Here is a 6000-nt window from a genome sequence, read left to right on the forward strand (position 1 = left end):
TACTGGGGAAAATTCTTAAAGACATTGGAATACCAGACTACCTAACTCATCTCCTGAGAAACCTATATGTGGTCAAGAAGCAACCATTAGAACTGGACATGGAATAAGTGACTGGTTCAAAATTGAAAAATAGTATAACAATTTTGTATTGTCATACTGTTTTTTTAACTTTCATGAAGAGTACATCATGTGAAATGTCAGGCTGGATGAATCACAACCTGGAATCAAGATTTCTTGGAAGAAATATCAACAACCTCAAATATGCAGACAATATCACTCTAGTGGCAGGAAGTGAGCTAAAGAGCCTCTTGTTGAGGGTGAAATAGAAGAGTGAAAAAGCTAGCTTAAAACTTGATACAGCCACTCTGGAAGATAGTATGGAGATTCCTTAGAAATCTAGGAATAAAACCACCGTATGAACAAGCAATCGCACTCCTAGGCATATAACCTGAGAAAACCAAAATTGAAAGAGACACATGTATCCAATTGGTCATTGCAACACTATTTACAATATCTAGAATATGGAAGCAATGTAGATGCCTATTGACAGATGAATGGATAAAGAAGTAGTGGTATATATACACAATGGAATATTACTCAGCCATAAAAGGGAACACATTTGAGTCAGTTCTAATGAGGTGGATGAACCTAGAACCTATTATACAGAGTGAACTGAGTCAGAAAGAGAAAGATAAATATCATATTCTAACACATATATATGGAATCTAGAAAAATAGTACTGCTGAATTTACTTACAGGGCAACAATGAAGAAACAGACACAGAGAATAGACTATGGACAAGGGGAAGGGGGAGGAGAGGGTGAGATGTATGGAAAGAGTAACATGGAAAATTACATTACCATATATAAAATAGATAGCCAACTGAATTTGCTTGTGGCTCAGGATACTCAAATAGGGGCTCTGTATCAACCTAGAGGGGTGGGATGGGAAGGGAGATGGGAGGGAGGTTCAAAAGGGAGGAGATGTATGTATACCTATGGGTGCTTCATGTTGAGGTTTGACAGAGAACAGCAAAATCTATAAAGCAATTATCCTTCAGTAAAAAATAAATTAATTAAAAGAAAAAATAAAAACACTGAACATTGAAGAAAATAAGATCATGGCGTTTGGTCCCAAAATCTTCATGGTAAATATAGAAGGGATAAAAAAAAGGAATCATTGTCAGATATTTTCTTGGGCTGCAAAATCACTGCAGATTGTTACTGCTGCCATGAATTTGAAAGACACTTACTCCTTGGAAGAAAAGTGATAACACACCTAAACAGCATATTAAAAATCAGACATAACTTTGCAGGCAAAGGTCTCTATTACCAAAGCTATGATTTTTCCTGTAGTCATGTATGGATTTGAGGGTTGGACCAGAAATAAGGCTGTTGTTGTTCAGTCGCTCACTTTTTTGTGACTCTTTGGGACCCCCATGGACTACAGCACACCAGGCTTCCCTGTCCTTCGTCATCTTCCAGAGTTTGCTCAACTTGATGTCTGTCAAGTCAGTAATGCCATTCAAGAATCTCATTCTCTTGGCCCCTTCTCCTCCAGCCCTCAACCTTTCCCAGCATCAGACTATTTTCCAGTGAATCAGCTCTTCACATCAGGTGGTCAGAGTATTGAAGCTTCAGCTTCAGCATCAGTCCTTCCAATGAATATTCAGGGTTGATGTCTTTAGAATTGACTGATTTGATCTTCTTGCTGTCCAAGGGACTCTGAAGAGTCTTCTCCAATGCCACGGTTCAAAGGCATCAATTCTTTGGTGCTCAGCCATTTTTTTTATTGTCCACCTCTCACATCCGTACATGACTACGGCAAAAAACCATAGCTTTGACTATATTGACATTTGTTGGCAAAGTAGTCTGCTTTTTAATATGCTATCTAGGTTTGTCATAGCTTTCCTTCCAAAGAGCAAGCACCTTTTAATTTCATGGCTGCAGTCAGCATCTGCAGTGGTTTTGGAGCCCAAGAAAATAAAGTCTGTCACTGTTTCCATTGTTTCCCTATTTGCCATGAAGGGAGGGGACCAGATGCCATGATCTTAATTTTTTGAATGTTGAGTTTTAAGCCAACTTTCTTCACTCTCCTCTTTCACTTTCATCAATAAGCTCTTTAGTTCCTTTTCTCTCTGTCCTGTTAAAGTGGTATCATTTGCATATCTGAGGATGGTGATATTTCTCCTGGCAATCTTGATTCCAGCTTGTGAGTCATCTAGCCCAGTATTTCGCATGATGTACTCTGCATAGAATTTAAATAAGCAGGCTGACAATACACTCTTGATGTACTCCTTTCCCAATTTGGAACCAGTCTGTTGTTTCTATGTATGGTTCTAACTATTGCTTCTTGTCCTGCATACAGTCTTCTCAGGAGATAGGTAAGGTTGTCTGGCATTCCTTTCTCTTTAAGAATTTTACAGTTTCTTGTGATCAACACATTCAAAGGCTTTATTGTCATCAGTGAAGCAGCAGTAGATAATTTTCTGGACTTCTCTTGCCTTTTCTATGATCCAGTGGAGGCTGGTAATTTGATTTTTGGTTCCTTTGCCTTTTCAGAATCCAGTTGTACATCTGGAAGTTCTTATTTCTCATACTGCTGAAGTCCAGCTTGAAGGATTTTGAGCATAATCTTGCTAGCATGTGAAATGAGTGCAGTTGTATGGTAGTTTGAATATTCTTTGACATTGTCTTTCTTTAGGATTGGCGTGAAAATTGGCCATTTCCTGTCCTGTGGTCACTGCTGAGTTCCAAATTTGCTAGCATATTTAGTGCAGCTCTCTAGCAGCATCATATTTTAGGATTTGAAATAGTTCAGCTAGAATTCCATCACCTCCATTAGCTTTGTATGTGATAATGCTTCCTAAAGCCCACTTGACTTTGCACTCCAAGATGTCTACCTCTAGGTGTCTAGCCACACCATTATGGCTATCCAGGTAATTAAGAACTTTTTTGTATGTTTTTTCAGTGTATTCTTGCTTGATCTCTTTTGCTTGTTTTATATTCTTGCCATTTCTGTCTTTTATTGTGCCCAGGTATGCATGAAGCATTTCTTGGTATCTCTAATTTTCATGAAGCAATTTCTAGTATTCCCATCTATTATTTCCCTGTATTTCATTGCATTTTTCACTTATGAATGTTTTCTTATTTCTCCTTATTATTCTCTGGAACTCTGCATTCAGTTGGGTATAATCTTTCCCTTTCTCCTCTGCCTTTCACTTCTCTGTCTTTTTTTTCCTTTATCCCTAAATTTTATTTATATTTTAAATATAAATTTATTTACTTTAATTGGAGGTTAATTTCTTTACAATATTGTATTGGTTTTGCCACACATCAACATGAACCCACCACAGGTATACACATTTTCCCTATCCTGAACCCCCCTCCTCCTCCCTCTCCATACCATCCCTCTGGGTCATCTCAGTGCACCAGCCCCAAGCATCCAGTATCATGCACCGAACCTGGACTGGCGATTCATTTCTTACATGATATTATACATGTTTCAATGCCATTCTCCCAAATCATCCCACCATTGTCCTCTCCCACAGAGTCCAAAAGACTGTTCTATACATCTGTGACTCTTTTAATGTCTTGCAACAGGGTTATTGTAACCATCTTTCTAAATTCCATATATATTTGCGTTAGTATACTGTATTGGTGTTTTTCTTTCTGGCTTACTTCACTCTGTATCATCGGCTCCAGTTTCATCCACCTCATTAGAACTGATTCAAACGTGTTCTTTTTAATGGCTGAGTAATACTCCATTGTGTATATGTACCACAGCTTTCTTATCCATTCATCTGCTAATGGGCACCTAGGTTGCTTCCACGTCCTGGCTATTGTAAACTGTGCTGTGATGAATATTGGGGTAAACGTGTCTCTTTCAATTCTGGTTTCCTCAGTGTGTATACCCAGCAGCGGGATTGCTGGGTCATAAGGCAGTTCTATTTCCAGTATTTTAAGGAATCTCCACACTGTTCTCCATAGAGGCTGTACTAGTTTGCATTCCCAACAACAGTGTAAGAGTGTTCCCTTTTCTCCACACCCTCTCCAGCATTTATTGCTTGTAGACTTTTGGATCAGAGCCATTCTGACTGGTGTGAAATGGTACCTCATGGTGGTCTTGATTTGCATTTCTCTGATAATGAGTGATGTTGAGCATTTTTTCATGTGTTTGTTAGCCATCTGTGTGACATCTTTGGAGAAATGTCTATTCAGTTTTTTGACCCATTTTTTGATCAGGTTGTTTATTTTTCTGGAATTGAGCTGCATAAGTTGCTTGTATATTTTTGAGATTAGTTGTTTGTCACTTGCTTCATTTGCTATTCTGAAGGCTGTCTTTTCAACTTGCTTATAGTTTCCTTTGTTGTGCAGAAGCTTTTATGTTTAACTAGGTCCTATTTGTTTATTTTTGCTTTTATTTCCAGTATTCTTGGAGGTGGGTCATAGAGGATCTTGCTGTGATGTATGTCGGAGAGTGTTTCCCCTATGTTCTCCTCTAGGAGTTTTATAGTTTCTGGTCTTATGTTTAGATCTTTAATCCATTTTGAGTTTATTTTTGTGTATGATGTTAGAAAGTGTTCTAGTTTCATTCTTTAACAAGTGGTTGACCAGTTTTCCCAGCACCACTTTTTAAAGAGATTATCTATAATCCATTGTATATTCTTGCCTCCTTTGTCAAAGATAAGGTGTCCATAGATGCATGGATTTATCTCTGGGCTTTCTATTTTGTTCCATTGACCTATATTTCTGTCTTTGTGCCAGTACCATATTGTCTTGATGACTGTGGCTTTGTAGTAGAGCCTGAAGTCAGGCAGGTTGATACCTCCAGTTCCATTCTTTTTCAAGATTGCTTTGGCTATTGGAGGTTTTTTGTATTTCCATACAAACTGTGAAATTATTTGTTCTAGCTCTGTGAAAAATACCGTTGGTAGCTTGATAGGGATAGCATTGAATCTACAGATTGCTTTGGTTTGTATACTCATTTTCACTATACTGATTCTTCTGATCAATGAACGCAGTATATTTCTCCATCTATTAGTGTTGTCTTTGATTTATTTCACCAGTGTTTTACAGTTTTCTATATATAGGTGTTTAGTTTCTTTAGGTAGATATATTCCTAAATATTTTATTCTTTTCATTGCAATGGTGAATGGAATGTTTCCTTAACTTCTTTTTTTTATTTTCTCATTATTAGTGTGTACGAATGTAAGGGATTTCTGTGTGTTGATTTTATATCCTGCAACTTTACTATATTCGTTGATTAGTTCTAGTAATTTTCTGGTGGAGTCTTTAGGGTTTTCTATGTAGAGGATCATGTCATCTGCAAAAAGTGAGAGTTTTACTTCTTCTTTTGCAGTTTGGATTCCTTTTATTTCTTTTTCTGCTCTGATTGCTGTGGCCTAAACTCCCAGAACTATGTTGAATAGTAGTGGTGAGAGTGGGCACCCTTGTTTTGTTCCTGACTTTAGGGGAAATGCTTTCAATTTTTCACCATTGAGGATAATGTTTGCTGTGGGTTTGTCATATGTATCTTTTATTATGTTGAGGTATGTTCCTTCTATTCCTGCTTTCTGGAGAGTTTTTATTATAAATGGATGTTGAATTTTGTCAAAGGCTTTCTCTGCCTCTATTGAGACAATCATTTGGCTTTTATTTTTCAACTTGTTACTGTGGTGAATTACATTGATTGATTTGCGGATATTGAAGAATCCTTGCATCCCTGGGATAAAGCCCACTTGGTCATGGTGTATGAGCTTTTTAATGTGTTGTTGGATTCTGATTGCTGGAATTTTGTTAAGGATTTTTGCATCTATGTTCATCAGTGATATTGCCCTGTAGTTTTCTTTTCTTGTGGCATCTTTGTCTGGTTTTGGTATTAGGGTGATCGTGGACTCATAGAATGAGTTTTGGAAGTATGGAAAGAGTAACATGGAAACTTACATTACCCTATATAAAATGGATATCCAACAAGAATTTGCTGTATGGCTCAGGAAAC

The sequence above is a fragment of the Budorcas taxicolor genome, chromosome 5, assembly GCF_023091745.1.
Source record: "Budorcas taxicolor isolate Tak-1 chromosome 5, Takin1.1, whole genome shotgun sequence".
Lineage (NCBI taxonomy): Eukaryota > Metazoa > Chordata > Mammalia > Artiodactyla > Bovidae > Budorcas > Budorcas taxicolor.